Source organism: Podarcis filfolensis (genome assembly GCF_964270895.1).
Source record: "Podarcis filfolensis genome assembly, chromosome: 1".
NCBI classification, from domain to species: Eukaryota; Metazoa; Chordata; class Lepidosauria; order Squamata; family Lacertidae; genus Podarcis; species Podarcis filfolensis.
In genome coordinates, this window is record NC_139604.1 from 93521104 (window position 1) to 93538365 (window position 17262).

The 17262-nt window shown below is 41.5% G+C and overlaps 2 long non-coding RNA genes across 2 annotated transcripts in view; both read right to left on the reverse strand.

The window, feature by feature from the left end:
* The window catches only part of LOC310766305, an 818379-nt gene that overhangs the window by 744243 nt on the left and 56874 nt on the right, over nt 1–17262 (reverse strand). The gene's annotated exons all lie outside the window — the stretch shown is intronic.
* On the reverse strand, nt 54–15814 carry LOC310766205. The gene is made up of 4 exons (XR_014549959.1): nt 15651–15814; nt 9859–9965; nt 9300–9367; nt 54–8392 (listed from the first exon to the last, which is right to left on the reverse strand). It is a non-coding gene; the product is annotated as an uncharacterized lncRNA (long non-coding RNA).

A 17262-nucleotide genomic window follows, 5' to 3' on the forward strand; every position in this document is an offset into this window, starting at 1 on the left:
TTCTATTGTTTCAAGAGTTCGTCCTAGAAGAAATGACACAATGGCATTTAAAGTGCATTCTCAGCCCATGCTGCTTTATTGCTAAAAAATTGTATACAGGTGCAGAGTTTCCAGGTTCAGTTTTGAACAATTATTGTTTACAGTGTCAAAAGAATAATTTTAACACCCTCTTTCCCTCCCCAAAAGATGCATAGATATAAAAGCAAGCTGCCTTTTGGAAATCTTCAGATATATACAGGGGTAGATTTGTGGTATTTGTTACATAATTGTGCAATGGGAGTAAATAGTTTGCAGTGGCATATACCTTCCTTGTCTGTTCTGCTTGTTCAAGTGAGTTAACAAAATGTAAGCCTACTTCTAAATTATACAATGTTTCTGTACATTTTCCCAGACTCTAGCTTTCACAATCCTTTTATTATGATCAGTTATCTTATGCATTTGCAAAGACAATCTTTTCTTTGCTCTGAAAGAAGAAATTAGCAGAGACCTAAATCACAACCTACAAGAGGGGACAGAGTTTGGGGAAAACAATTCAGTGATACAATACTATGGAGTCTTTTCATGTTAACATGAAATCAGAGGGGAAGTCAAACTAATGTCATTACAAGCCTTCACTCACGTCTCCAATATTCATACATCTATTTGGCAGCTACTAATTACTGAGACTGGCAATGTAAAAAATATGGCCTCTATAACAAGCTTAAAATAAATGATTGGGAAAATAACCACTAACATAAAATGCAGATTTGCCATAACAAATCCTTTTTCAGATCTATGAGGAGAAAGCAAACTTTGATATGAAGAAGTATTTGTAACTTGCTCTGCAGAAACTAGTATAGCCATAATCTAGTTAAGGAACTTTAAACTCAGTGTTTATTTTAAGCAGCACCTTCACATTAGGAAAATAATTTTCTAGTCCAGGTTTAGATACAAGGGCTATGCTTCTACCATCCTCTACTTAATATTTAATATGTATTCGGCATATATATTCAACCATTAAATGCACCCACTTTTTACTTTTTTTGTAACCAAACCAATAATTTTTATGGGGGTGCCATTTACTCTCTTGAATCTAGTTAGCAAGCTCCACTCCTACTTAGCAAGCTTGAACTTGCTTTGTGTCTAAAGCAAAACTTTGCCATTTTCAGATTAGTTATTGTAAGGTGTATTAATGCTGGTCTGAAACCAGTTCATCTTGGTATAGCTGCCTAACAGGGTGAGAGATACCTGGTGGGGAGAACCTGTCATTTAAACTCAATACCTGAAGAGTAAGGACTGCTTAATGATTTCATTCACTTAAATTCTCATTTATTTGCAGCCAACAGGTTGTGATCCAGGTTCCTTCCTTCCTTGTTACCTGAAAAATCCTACTAGTTACAACATTTTGCTATTGCCCTATTTGGGGTTCATCTAGTGCCTTCTCTTTACTCTGAAACTCTGCACCTTTTTTATTTGTACAATTGCAGCAGCCAAGAAACCCATCTTACCACCAACCATGCTCATATATTATGTAGGCTCAAGGGAACACAATGAACCTGGTAAGAGGTCAAAAGGGCTCATTCTGCTGATTCTTCTTTCAAATACACAGTTTTGGTGTCATGCTTCTCTTATTTGTACATTCTGCCTCCTTTAAAGAGACAGAATGTTCTCTAAAATCAAAATCTGAGAATCAAAGCAGTAAGTTCAAGCTATTGGTATATTAGTTCCTATTGCTTCATTATGTATAAATGCATATATCAATTTACTGGTATAATAACTATAACACTAGACATCTTAATCATGCATAATTAGAATACTACCTCTATAAAAGACTTGGTTTGTGAGCCTATGTGCTTGTGCCATTGTCAATTTTCCATGTATGTTTTCCATACTTGAGTTTCACAACCTCATCTGCCTTCCAAAGGTTTGTCAAAGATGGCAGAGGACAGATAAGTTGCAACTATTTAGATGCTAAACTCTGTGGAATGTTCATTGTGCTGTAATTAGGGAAAGTTGACAATTCCATCTAAAACCAACTAGCAAGTGATCAAACTCGAATGCTTTCATCCTGCCCCCCCCCTTCAGATAGAACCAACTTCCAGCTCTAAACCTGCTTCCTTCTCATCTAGTTATGTAGGAAATCTTCACCTTGGGGCATTCTCCCCTGCCCCATCACATGACATATTCTCATTCTCTAGTATTTTGTTTTCCACATTCCTGTCATAAGAGTCCTTTCATACAAGTGAGTTCTTTGTTCAGCAGAGACCCTACTAAGCTTTGATTCCTGCAGTCTTTGGGGAGCACCACTTAGCTGACCATTCCTCTACATTTCAGGGCAGGGAGAACTCGTTGCCTTTCTGTGTACAGGGTGAGGGCATAAACTCCTTGTCCTTCCTTCACCCCCACCCTCAATCTTCAAGTACTTAATAAAGCGTGGTATAAAAATTCAGTTCAGCTTAGGCCTCCAAATCCTGTTGCAAAGATCCAACGCTACCACTTGCAAACTTACCATCTATATCCCAGAAGCCTGTTTGGAAAATACATTTATTGGCACCCATGTATTGTGCTTGGACTTCTACTGCTCAATAATTACTGTTCTTCAAAGTGCAAAGCAAGAATAAAAGGTCTAAAAGGGAGAAGTCAAGTAAGGGGGATTTTATCGTAAAAACTAGTGCACATGTAGAATAGAGAAAGACTATTAAAAAGAGCCCCCTGCAACCATTCATAAAGAATGGCACTAATATACTTAGAATGAAATCCTGTTCTCCACTGATAGAATAAAGGCTGTTAAGAGAATAAATGGAAGGCGAGGTGGTGGTGGGGGAACCACACGTATACCCCAAGTGCTGCTTATGTGCCATGAAGAGCCACTTCATAGAAAGATCTTTCCCCTCATTAACTGCTTATGGAAACAAATTTCAGTGCTAAACCTTCAGGAGTTTAAATACCACAGCTACTGAGGTGCAAATTGCTTAAGTGCAATTTGTTGAAGCCGCCTCTCACAGGTGTCCTCCAGTTGTTTTGGATGTGCTGCTGGGGTTGATGGGACCTACAGCACAAAGCATCTGGAGGGCACCAGGCTGGCAAAGGCTGCTCTGGAGAGTAACAGAACCCCTCATTTCTATAGATCTAGGCAGCAAAGCTCTCCATTATGAGGTTATGCAAGATAGCCAAGCATCTTCAAACAGTTAACCACATCCTAAATGTTTCTGACTAAGCACCACAACAGCAAATCCTGCATGTATGAAGCTCACACACTCATCCAGATACCAAGCTAAAAAGTTCATTATTTATTAAATTGGGTAGCAGCAGCACTATGTCAGTCAAGCACCAGTTTTGCAAATTGAAAAGTATCTGCAAACCAGCAACTCAAAATAAATTTAGAGCAAAGCAAGTCCTACTGGTGGCATAGCCGTGATATGCCTTTCAGATTCTGCCAGTTTGCTCAGAATGGTTAACAAAGTGCAAATTTCCTTAGCCCTAGAATCATGTTTGTTTGAAAACAGTAAAAAGTGCCTTGTATATTTTGTGATGTGAACAAAATAGTCACAGGTTTTTGTTGACTATTTTTTCACATATAAAGGACAGTCTCCTTGATTCAGATTTCAAACATTATTTTGGAAACCATTAGTAAAGCTCATATTACAGTATGAATATATAGGGGTCGTTCTGTACAGAATATATATCAATTTTCTTTTAAAATATGGGCTTCTTCCATCCACTTGAACAGGTGGCTGTGTTAATCAGACTGATGATAGATACTGGCTACCCTCTGGCCATATTCTGCTTATGGAAGGCTCTTTAGTACAGTGGAGCCATCAGTGGAAAAAGGGTTGAGGCACTCTTCAGTGATTCCTCCTTCCCACTCAAATCTGACCTGGAGAATTGGTGGGCCCTTTGGAACAGTATGGGCAGCTGTTGAGGGAAGGGGAAGTACCCAAAATAGCCTTGATCCCTATTCAAAAGCCTTCTATTGGCAGAAACACACCAGCTGGGATATAACTCCTTGCAATTAAGGAAAACAATAAAGGTAAAGCCTTCAAGTATACATCCCAAGCTTGCAGATGAATCTGTTCTACTTCAGCTGAATCCTGTTTAAGGCAGTGTTACATATTAGGCTTACAGTTTACATGGTCTTACATGCATACTAGGTTAGTGCAAGCTGCATTTTAAAGAGGTATGAACTGCACTCTATAGAGTGGTGAGGGTAAAAGATTGCCAGGCATACCCATCTAGAATAGAAGCTTCCAAACTCAAAAGTAGCTTTTATAATTAAGAGTGAAACCACGTAACAGGCGTACAAGTTTTTAAAAGTTTTTTTAAAGAGAAAAAGAACATTTTCAGGAGACACAACACTTGCTAGGCGTTAGGATGCTTTGTACCTTGCCAACATTCCTCAAAAATTTGACACATCTAACCAGCTTTAGATAATGGCAACAAGTTTCCACAATCAAATCTAAATTGCATGTTTAGGTTGAACCTGGCCCTGTTCACAGTCTCTGAAGAGTTCCCTTTCACACCAGAAGTTCAACTACATGCTATCTATTGACAAGGAGGACAAGGGTTCACCCACTTTCTCATGCACACTGCATCTTTAGTCCATGACCACAACAAGTTTCTGCCCTCGTTGCAGCAATTGGGGTGGGGGGAAGCTATGCAGGAGTTTTAAACAGGCTCCTCAATAAAGCATTCAAGTGCCAACTTCCTTTGAGGAATTTCCTAACATTTTAAAGAGAAACTCATCATGTCAGGCAACTCCCTGCAACACAGAGCACCACAAACCTATTTGGTTAGTACCATTTATTCTACTATACAATACTTGCTAATGCAAGTAGTTCCTATTACATGCAAACAGTTATTGCTACTAAAGTTCTATTGATTAAGTCATCTTATGGCTTCATTTGCATCAGGGATTCTTTCCCCCTACATACTGTGCTATTTTGCATTCCAGTTTCAGAGGTATTTTTCCATCAATTGATTCTCCCAAGCACTAAAAACTATTTCATTCAATGGGACAGATACATTTCTTTCCAACAGAACCTTGGCTGAGCTCAGGTCCTCACTGCTCATTTGTAAACAACCCACCTTCCCAAATTTCAAGGGAGAATAGGCAGAGACCTTTAAACATTAGATCTCTTGTTTTGTGGTTAATTAAATGTTTCCTATTAATTTTTAGCCAATGGTAAACCAAAACCAGAAATATTTTTTTCCTCACCAAGGTAGCCATTTACAGACAAGACCAAGAAAAAGATGCAGTATCCTCTTTAAGCTACAAGTAGTTGTTTTCTAAAAACAGAATCACAGCAGTCCAGACTACAGGATCTGCACAGAAAAATCAGGTGCCTGAATTGCTGATCTCACTTATTTGAACTAAAAGCAAATTGATAATATAAGCAGGGAGACATCTTAGTGACCCAAATAGTTATACTGCAATGATTTAAAAAATTTTAAAACAGCAAACTCCTTCAGGTGCTTTCTATGGAAGTAGAAAAATGAGAATCATTTGCTTTCAAAAATGAATACTACCAATCTTGAATAGCAGTAGCAGTGTTATTATTTGTAATTTAGTCATTTTTTCAACTTGATAGATGATGTGCTGCTCTAACATAAGGGTACTTATGAGCAAATATGCAACTAGTGGGTAACTGAGTAAAAGTTTATAGGCTCTTCTGAATGGAGAACACTCATATATGAAGGGACATTTTACGAGAACATGTTGTGGCAAAGATTAGCCTTATGCACACTTAAATCTGTGAAACTTCTTAGTCCAAGAGATCAGTGAATTTTCCCATTGTAGCAAAATATTATTTGCTCAAAAAAGGATTTGTTAAGGACTGTTTCAATTGTAGTTTCTTTGAGGTGCACTTCTACCTGCTTACAGATTCAAGATCCATGCACTCCTCATGCTACTGATTTTATTCACCAATATAAGCTATCATTGCCTAGAAAGGACACTGCATCCTTAGCCCATGACCATAATCTTGTCAGTTTCTTATGAATTACACCATCAGCCTTGTTAATTTGTCACTCTGAAATTGTAAAAAAAGTACTACTAGGCTCATGCACTGATCCTAACATGGCACTACAGTTTTGCTACAAAGCACTAATGCTTATGGAACTATACACATCTCAAAATGGAAGACATTGGTGATTTTGTTGTTCTCAAACAACTTGTAACATTTTGTCCACAAGTATTAAAATATATTTATATGTATATATTATACTATTGCACGTGCCCGGTATTTGTTTTTCATAAGGGAAAGATTTCCTGCCAACATGAACAGATGCAGATCAAAATGTAAAATAAAAAGATTAAGGCAGTATTGCCTTGACACAGTACTTTTAAGATGCTACAGGAGAAGTACTACAAACAGGTTTCTTGGGCCGTGTACAGCACTCGTTTCTCCAAGATTTTAAACTGAGTCCTCATGTAGTCAGGGGAGCTTGAGGGAAAGGGATGGGGGAGTTGTTCTTTGCTGGAATTTTGTGCAACTGATATGGCCACTTTATCTTATATCTATCCTGACAATTTAGGGAAACTAAACATTTTCACTCTGTGCCAGCATATTCTTTTACAAATTAAATCTGAGAGAAGTACGTAAGGAAGACAACATAGAAGCAAATCATCACTACACTTGATGTCTTCTGAATTTTCAGTTCCAGAATGAGAGACTGTTTCACTAAGAAGCCTAACCCTATATCTAAAATCCCAATAAATTAAACAGGAATTCCTGTTCAGAAGAACCTAGAAGGAAATCCAACTACTTTTATTTCTGGACTTCTATTTGAATTAGGATTTAAGTATACTTCAAAGCCAATCTAAATGACAACCATGACAATTTCCCCCCCAGCAAGCTGACCCAAGTCATAAATCTGATTATGTTCAGTAGTTATAAATATTTACCTGTTTGATAATCTTCTATTAAACATTCCATTTTAAAAAACTGATTTGAATTAAGGAAAGCATCTGAATAAGCTTTCCTAAGTATTTATGTGAATCTTTTATTATATAAAAGGAACATAAGATTAAGTGATGAGCAAATACCAGTATTTAGCTTGGGATGCTCCTTTCAAAACTATTAAATACCCCAAACAGCCGCTGTTTTCCATCTCAGGAAATATTGCCATTGCTACCTCAAACCAGACATCAAGTAGCACTGAAAATGTTAATAACCAAGACTGACCATTATAACATGCACTCCCATTTTTTTACCCAGATTGAAAATATTTTGAAGCCATTGGCAGATTTTAAACTCACATTTTCAGTAAGACTGAAGGTGCAGTGCTGAGGGCTTCAGCATAAGGAAGCGGGGGAGACTTTTCAAAAACCAGGAATCAATCTACCCTTGCAAGGTGTGGCTAATAAATCAGCTATTATTCCATGCTAAAGAAAATGTCCTATATGAACCATGTGCAATTGAGACAAAGCAGATTTTGTAAACATGTTAGAAACAGAATTTCCACCTTAACTTTCAGTGACCCACAGAATTAGTGAAGAAGCCCTTTCTGAGCATGTGTTGTCTTTGTTCATCCAACTGGTGGGAAATTTCACATATATTTTACACTATCAGTTGGTGCCTTTGGGTAAAAGCTTGGAGAAAGGTATTCTTCCTTTTGTTGCTGAATTCCCTAGGAAGACTGAGGATACCATGTAAAACCCATTGCTCCTGGGTTTGGTTTCAAGAATTCAACCCCTTGGGAAGGATCTTGCTAGAAAAGCAGCAACTCACAGGATCACCTCTCCTTTCCAGCAATTATGTAAATTTATATATGCAAGTTTTGTTTTTTAATAGTCTACTCAAAACAGTGACAAAATTACTAAATGCTACTGTGCTTCAACTGCTTCACATAATGGCATCAAGATGGACACCTATAAATTGGCTCCTTTTAAAAGGAGAAAAATTCCAGCAGAGCAATTTTGCAAGCTTTTTTTTCCTTTTTAAGAAGTTATTCCTCATTTTAAGTACACCTGTATATCCTTTTATTTCTGCACAATATTTTCTTTAAAGGTTTGTGTAACAAGTTCCAAGGATATATCAATTTGCTCACTTCTCTAAATGCTATGTTGAGAGTAGGCAGTTTTTTTACCAAGGTAGTTTGAAAGGGGGGAAATGCCAATCTAATTAGGGTTATGCCTCTATCTATATGCAAAATCATTTATAGAGTGCAAAAACTCTGAACAAAAAGTTTGCATGTTTCAGTGATATGTCAGCCATTAATTTCAGTTGCTCTGAAAGGACAGTAGAATTTTTTCTATAATACAGGCGTTACATCTCCAATTCATGTTAAGGAGTGGAGCAGAAAATAAGCAGTGCTTCTTCATTTTCCCTCATGGAGATAAAGGAAGGAGTTTTCTTCACCAGAAGCTGTCAAAGCTCCTTTAGCAGCCTGTGTTGGGTCGACAGGAAAGGACCTGGAAACATACACACACAAATTAGCTAATTAAAAGAGAAAGTAATTTCACTCTAAATTAAGTTGAAACTGACTTCACATATACATTTTATGGGAACCTTGGAACTTCTAAAGATTTGGAGGAATTGTTTTACAGGTGAATTACAGTGCCTGTGACACCCCCCATGGTATTCCAAGCAGTTCTTATTCTGGGACCCCTCAGGTTTCACACACCAAGAACAGATCCTGATTGCTGTGGCCAATGCTCTATACATTATGAGCTGTGCTAGAAGTCTACCTGGTACATCATTCAAGCTGTATGAAATAAGCCTATTTCAGGGATAAATGCTAATTAATTCAAATAATGCAATGGAATAAAAAGATTGCCAGAGGAAGAAAACTTCAGAGAATAAACAGAAACTGTGAGCAGTTGGTGAGTGTTTCATCATTTCAATACAGCACACTTAGACTATGAGTCGGTTTCATGTCATGAGGGGAAATGGGAGACCCAGCTTCCTTCCCCCCTTGTCGGATGACTCCAGAGACGGTTGGCAGACTCATCCTGCTAAGATGGAGAAGGGGGGGAGCGCAGAAAGGCAGACTGATGGAAGAAAAAAGAAAAAGAAAATTTGGGTTGCTATTCTCCCATGCATTCATCTAGTGAGAGAGTGTGATAACTGTCAACCTACAGTTCAGCTGGCAGGAAGTGAATTTGGAGAGACGTTGCCGAGCCCACTTAGGTAACCGAGCAGGGCAGTGTAAAGACATCCAAGACTCCACTTCTCCTCTGCTGGAAAAAAGCTTTCAAGTGGGTAGTGGAAAACACCCAGATACTTTTATCTGACTTTATACATTTATAGATTTCTATCCAAGGACCTGAAATAATTTCTGTCAATTCAGCTTAACACCACCTTTCCATATTTACTTACTGTTGCATAAGACTACTGTAATTTTCTGACTCCTGATTCTTTGACTGCAACCACAAGAATGTTTTCCCCTGGGTAAGAAAAGATTGAGAGCTTTTAAAAATCATACACCAGTCAAGCAATATCATAAAAAGCTAACTTTCATGGGTGGTGTCTTTATTCTGGAAGGGGTTATTTATAGTTATTGGTTTTAGAACTGCATGAGAAGGGAGTTGTCAGCAAAACTACTAAGTTTCTTAGTAAAAACTCCAAATGGTATGCTCTCATCTGAACCAAGAACAGTAAGCCCACAACTTACCTGGGGGTCATGTTCCAGGTCATGTTTCTAAAGCCAAAACCATGTATAGTCAAAACACATTGGGTGCAATTGCCAAAGTCTTTTTTCTTGGATGTGCATCTCCTTTTACTTATTTTTATTATTTTGCCAAGTGGTAAAGCTTAATGCACACTAGTTAAATGTGTGTAAGTTGCAGACTTAATGTATAACATAAACACTATTCCTAGGATGGTAGGCCGCAAACGGCTTTCATATTATCCAAAGAAGGGTTAAACCAACACTTACCTTTTGCTTTATGGCTGCAGAAACTCTTTACCACCGGGAACTCTTGCCTTTAGCTTTCTGATAATTTTCTTATTCTGACTGCCAATCAAGATGGTGCATGCATGGACCTATAGCACACAACAGGAAAGAAACTCAAATTCAGGCTACAGAAAAAAATGTATCACATGTTCCTCTTCTTATCCTAAGATACTGGGTTTCCTAGTATTGAAAAAAGTCTCCACCCAGGGCTTTTCTTCTAGGAAAAGAGGTGCCGGAACTTGCTGAGCTTTTCTTAGGGGAGTGCCCAGCCAAAGCTGGTGACCATTGGGGAGGGCTCTCTTCTTTGCCCGCTCACCGCACTGCCACTGCGCTAGAGACTGTGCCACTCACAGCCTCAGTTGCTCAACATGGAGTGCAGTGCCACCCGCAGCCTCTGGCGCGCAGCCCTGAGCAGCGTGCCCCCGTGCTGCAATGCTACAGAGGTGCCGGAACGCACCAAAGAGGTGCCAGAACCTGTATAAATCATGATGACAATGCACAGCCTGCTAGTATAACAGACAATGTCCTTTCAAGATGAGGCATAAATTATCTCATAAATTTTGTCTTAAGGAATAAATAGAAGTGCTCATTGTAATCAATGGGATTACGTAGATGCAATGCTAACTATGCCACAAGAAGCTGACTTGCACACTCCTGTTCTCATCCTGCCCCTGGCAAATGTGACACAACTAGAAGCTTCTAACCATGATTAGTGGCAAACCATGATTTACAACAGTCTCTAAAACCCAACAAGCTATGCACACCACTTCTGAAATGTACAGCATCAGAAAGGTACAGGCAAATCCCAAACGCTTGGGGACATGTGCACAGGAGCTACCAATTGATTTTGCCTTCCTGGTACCTTTCCACTGTTTGCTTGGAGTTACAATTCCTTCTTTGGACCTTGTCTTTATTGCTCCATACAGTGGTAGCGGGCTGTGTACAGCATGAAAGAGCTCTTATCTTCAAGCCAATACATTTAACATCAGGGTATAATTCATCAAGATCACATTTGCCTAGCCTTCACTGAGCAGTCAGAAATGCAATACTCAGATGAATGCATTTTTCATTCAGGGCCTCTGCATTTCTTCAACAGCTTATAACAGTGCAGTCATAACTAAAGAAGCACAAAGGGTTACATTTCCCTCCAATTACTATCTAATCAAGTAATATGCAATTCTCGGGGAAAGAATGGAGTGTTTCAAATAGAGAAGATCAGAAAATCTGCAGTTTCTAATTAAATTTCAAAGGGAAGGACTACACTCGGGTCTTAAGAATGCAAAGCTGACAAGTCTAGCAGTAGAATGATGGATCACCTGTGAGCAGGGTTGCTCATCATACAATTAAACACACACGTATACCCGGTACACACAAACAGCAGCATTCTGGTGCTTATTCACTTTCTGCAATACACAATATTTTTAAAGGCAAAGAAGTGTGAGCACCTTTAGAAATTTCTAGCCATTTCATATGGTCTTTAAATTCTCATAGCATCTTGCACTCTGAAATTTCATTTTAAAAATCAAACCGCATTAACTACTCAAGAAATTTTTAAAGCATATTTAAATTCTCTGACAATTCTCATGATAAATTACAGTAACTGAAATGCTGAGCTACTTAACTAATAAGAAAGTAGGAAGGGGAGAGTGGGAGAACTTGGCTGCTATACATACTACTTTCAGTTCTAGTCACCTCTCCACATATCTGAGAGTATTTTCATAACAAAATAATGCAAGATTTTCCAGTGACATGATGGAATTATACCCAACTCACATGAAAACCCGTGGAAGGTGAAGATGCAAGTCAAGGTATTGAAACTGTAATGCAAGATTTAAAAATAGGTTTGTGTTTTTGAAATCACTGCTACATTCACAAAGCAGGTTGTCTACTCACCCAATTAATAATATAAATCCCCTTCACCCTGAACAGCAACACTGAAATGTTTAATGTATTAATACATTATCATGATGCTAACATGGCATTATGTAAAGCTTGGAGGAAGGGGGTGCCCAGGACTATTTCGTGATGCAAATCAATTTCCCAGAACAGTGGTTCTTCATTTACAGAATTTTGTCATCAATAAGACTAAGGCCAAAAAAGAATCTGAAACTCTATCTCCCTACTCCATTCAGCAAAATATAGCTGGAAGCTATGTTTTAAAATAATCACTTTGCACTGAGCAGAGCAGGGGAATAGGACACAGTTTAGTCAGCAGCTATGATGATTCTAGTACCAAGCAGTTTTATTCTGCTTTCTTAAAATAGTAAATAAAACCAATAAAGTGAATGATAGTAAAATGTAATTACTTATAACAGGTACTTTTGCAGTACTCAACAGTAAAGGGCTGTTATAGGAATTGAAATTTCTGTACTTCATCTAATTTAAAGCAAGATCTAATAATGGAACAACACCACTGAGACTCAAGTGCAATGGCTGCAATATCAGTACAACGTAATATTCCATTCTTCTAGATTCAGGTAGGTAGCTGTGTTGGTCTGACGAAGTCAAAATATATATATATAAAATTGTCCAGTAGCACCTTAGAGACCAACTAAGTTTGTTCTTGGTATAAGCTTTCATGTGCATGCACACTTCTTCAGATACCTGTTCAAAGATTGTATTTTCCTCAGAAAGTTTGTGGTGTCACTTATGTAGCTAGGATCACTGATGGCATACAGTTTCAGAACAGAGTCCATATATCCAGAAGTGTGCATGCACATGAAAGCTTATACCAAGAACAAACCCAGTTGGTCTCTAAGGTGCTACTGGACTATATATATATCGTAATATCCCATTGCCTTGGATCAAGGCCCAATCTCAACACAGCAACCACCAGCTCTGCAAAATGGTGTCTGTGTCATGCCAGCAAAGATGACAAGAAGATGGAGATAGACTTAGGAAGAGATCAGCAGTTTTAGAATTTTAGTCCCATTAGTGTCAGAAAGGCCATAAAAATGCATTGCTTTGCTTTATAAAATGAATTAGCAATTATCTATCAAATAAGGCAGTTTCAAAGCTGGAATTAATTTTTTCCAGGGGAAATGTCTATATCACTAACACCCAGGTTTTTGGGTTGGCAAAATAACAGTTTTTAGTGCTTTCATCTTTTCCATGTATTTCCCAGTGTCCTTGCCAGAAGCTGGGGTGTGTATTTGTGTTGAGTGCTGGAGCCCAAGGTGACACCCAAATCCAGGCACCCCAGAGCGCAGTGCGGACCAGGACTGTGCTTGCAGGGCGCCAAGCTGCTGCAACCCCACAGCCGCCGGAGGGCAGCTGAGAAGGATGCAACTGGCACGAGCTGGCCCCACAGCGCACCTGAGCCATGGTGTCTTGGGCGCCTGCAGACACCGTGACGCCCCAAAAAGCACTGTGGGACTGGCCTCTGCCCACTGCCTCCCTCTCAATTACCGTATTTTTTGCTCTATAAGACTTACTTTATACCTCCTAAAAAGTAAGGGGAAATGTGTGCGCGTCTTATGGAGCAAATGCAGGCTGCGCAGCTATCCCAGAAGCCAGAACAGCAAGAGGGATTGCTGCTTTCACTGCGCAGCGATCCCTCTTGCTGTTCTGGCTTCTGAGATTCAGAATAATTTTTTCTTGTTTTCCTCCTCCAAAAACTAGGTGCGTCTTGTGGTCTGGTGCGTCTTATAGAGGGAAAAATATGGTACCCTCCAGCTGAGGGGGAAGCATTGGGCAGACTTCCTGCAGGCTCTGCACTGCTTGAAAGAGCAACGCGGGCCTGCAGGACGCCTGAGCGGAACGTAACACCTCAGGCGCTGGGATTCTGGCTTTATGTCCTGCTCACCCTGCTCCGCTATGCACGGCGCCCAAGTGGCTAGCTACGCCACTGGCCTGAAGGCACTTGGGGGACCTTCAAACAGTGGCACCCAACTGGCTACTCTCCCCATCCACCCTTCTCTTGGGAAAGACAGGTGGAGTACGTTGTGCACCACTGTGTGAAAGGCTTGCATGCCTTGGCCACATTACCCTCAGGCCCTTCCCTTGGGAGGGTGCTTGATTTGTTGCTTGAAGGTTTGGGACATTTTCAAGCAGTGACAGCAACCTGGCATTCTTTCCACTAGTTCTTCCCTTGGGAAGGCTTTAAAGGGGCTTGGCTCATAGATAAGGGGGCTGGCAACTACAGTTTTTTACTCTGCCAGTAAAGCTCGCCAAAAATGATAGACCCTTACTTGGGGCAGTTTGAATTAGACCTCCATTTCTTCACATCTGTCTCTTTTCCATTCAAAGACATTTTGGCAGCTGTATAAATAGAATCTCCTAAGTATGCAATTAAAAAAAATATATTTCTGCAGTATCTGCTTCAATAAGATGCAGCTGCTCTTTGTCTATATAGCAATGGATACAGTGCATACAAATTAATGCATTCAGAATGCACTCCAGCCATCTGCTGAAGCTCACCAGCAATTCTACATAAGATCTACCAGCTTGTTCATAGTGTATGTTTCAATGTTTTTTCCAAAGCTAGTCATAATTTATTACTTCATTGCAGATGGGCTCCTATTTCTTGACTTCTTTAAGAAAACAGCTGATCTGTCACTCTTGCTTCTATGTGTTACTTATTAAACACAGAATTGTAAGAAGCAAATAAGACCCGGGGTTGTTTTTCTTTTTAAAAAAGCAAAATTCACAGAAAAAGTAAATAATAATGGAAAGAAATATGTCCACTTATACGAGTATGTAAACAGGACAGCGAAAGCCTTCCTGATCCCCACAAAAACATATGGCTTGTTCTACTTCTGATACACACAGGCACATGAAAGCTGTGAAGTGCAAGACAAGGGAAAATGGGAGCTGAATTAACAAGAGATACAGCTCTCACAGGAGCCAACTCCTGGGGGCTTCGGACCCCACAATAAAATATTTGAGGGGGCCGGGGCCCCACAAAGTTGATGGGCATCGGCATTCAAATAGTGTGTGGGAAATGCGTCATGTGATCGATTATGTGGGGCGGGGCTTACCTGGTCCCCACGATATTTTATTCAAGTTGGCACCCCTGTCAGCTCAAGAAAGAAAAGGGGATACATAATCGGCCCTGCGCAGTAACGACGAACTCCAGCCTTCCCTCGAAACACACAGGAGCTAAAGAGGACCCCCCTGGAAAATGCGCACCGACTCCCAACCCACTTCTCAACACTGGAAAGAAGGCAGGCGATGGTTTCGCCACTGGGACGCCCAGTGAGGCCCAAGTACCCGCAGCAATGCCTCGTCAACCCCACCAGCTCGAGAACTAGAGTGTGCCTTGTCTCTCTCTTCCTTGGCCGCTGCACAGCGCCGGGTGCCTGGAGCACCTCGCCCGTGCAGGGCCTCGCCAGAAGCCCTCGCTCACTGCCGGCTTTGGGGAGGAAGGGGAGAGGGGAAAGGAGGGGTCGCCCTGGCTTGGCCACCGAGGCCACGCAGCGATTCTCGACCCCCTCGTTCCAGGCGTAGCCCGCTTACAAGTTTGAGGCTCTGGAGGCAGAGAAAAGCGAGCTGCTTCCACCCTCACAAACCCCGGACGAGGAGGAGGAAGGAGGCCCCTTATGAGGTAAAAGGCCAGAACTGAGGTAACAAGAATAAGCTCCGGACCCAAGAACTTGTCTCTCTCCAGCGGCACAGAACCGGGACGGGCACGTAAAGAGAGAGCAGGTTCCGACCGGCTCAACGGGCGGGCTTCGTCAAGTGAGCTCCAGGCTCCAGGCTGGTTTTTTCTGTCCAACGGGCCCTCGTGCCCACGAACCTTCCCCACGGAAGCCCCTGAGCCCGCCATGTCTTACCTCAGTTAAGGCCCCAGGGCCGCAGCCCACGGCGCTCTCCTTCCTTCCCCCTCACTCCGCCATCTTCCCCTCCTTACTTCGAGCGCCCAATGGGAGGCCGGCGCAGGGCGACGCAGCGGCCGTTCTACAGAACGCGGGTCCCACCGAGTGGGCCGCTCTCCTGTCACTCACTTCTCCGCTTTGGGTTGCCATTGGGTAGGCTTTCCCCAAACGGCCGGACACTGAGAGGCGATTGGCCAACCGCGATGTGGTCTACGCCTTCCTCCTCGCGAGTCCTATCGCCGCGTTGAAGAAGTGGGACGGCCGGGAGGCGGGGGTTACGCGTTCGGTGTACTCAGTCGTGCAGGACGCCTCCTAAAGGAAGGAAGGGGTTGTGCGCAGTGGCGGGAATGCGCAAATTGGAAATTGTACTTTTGTTTATTCTGTTACATTTCCCCCCGCAGCGGCTCCTCCTCCTCCTCGCTCAGTAGGATGCTCGTGCCTGCTGCCACTCATTTGCTCAAGTGAGCGCGTCCAAATTGAATGGGGAATGTAGAGCTGGATCTTTCAGTGTACAATAGGCGATCTTACTTGATGGGCCGATAGGGAACTATAACCGGGCTTCAATCCTAAACACACCAGGCCCACCCACAAGGCAAGGTGCTGCAACCGCCTCAGGCACAGAGACAGGCAGGCAGATTCCTCCCGTTTCTGGTCTAGATCTTCACTCACCCCTTCTTCACTGGCAGGGAGGGAGGGTGCCATTTTGTGGTTTGCCAAAATGTCATGGGTTGGCCCTGCCACTTACAAGCTAGAGTTCTTTCAGCTTTAGTTCTGGGTGTCCTGCAAATTACACGGGGGAGAATAAGCATTATATAAAGGGTGGTACATTCACGCCAGCCCTACTTAGGAAAGAGCTTCCTCAGTAGAAATCAGACTGCTTAGCTTTTTGCTCTGGCAGGTTGGGAATGCTTCTCTGAGACACAGTTGGAACAGCTGCACAGAAAATGTAGACCAAAATCCTCATCAAAACTCAGATCACACTTGTCTCCACAGACCGAATCTTGCACTTCCTCGTTCCACCATTATGCAAAAATAGATCTCAAAAATCACGATCAATAACTTGTGTAGGAATCATATATTCACATGGGATCTGTACCTCAGATTCTCCATTTTTGCTCCTAGGTGGCGCTGTGAATTGTTAGCTCTCCCTTTTATTCTGGTGTGACCAGTGGGTACAGCTATGATCTGACAGTAATTTTCAGGGGGGGGGGCACTATAAAAATCCTGAAGTCCCATGTTTGGGCTCCATGATAGCACCCTGAAAGCTTAGTTTCATAATGGTGGGGGTACTGTGACTATACTTTAGGAGGAATATCCTTTAGGAAGCTATCTAGAGACCTGAACAAGTTTTAAGATTGTTGTTCTGGTTGTTGCACCATAACAGAAGAGGTGTTTGCTATATGGGACAATTTTCTGTTGTCTCCTAGTCACAGAATCATAGAACTGTCAAGTTGGAAGGGACCACAAGGGTCATCTAGTCTGATCCCTGCAATGCAGGAATATTTTTGCCCAATGTGGGGCTCAAACCCACAACCCTGAGATTAAGAGTCTCATGCTCTACCAACCGAGT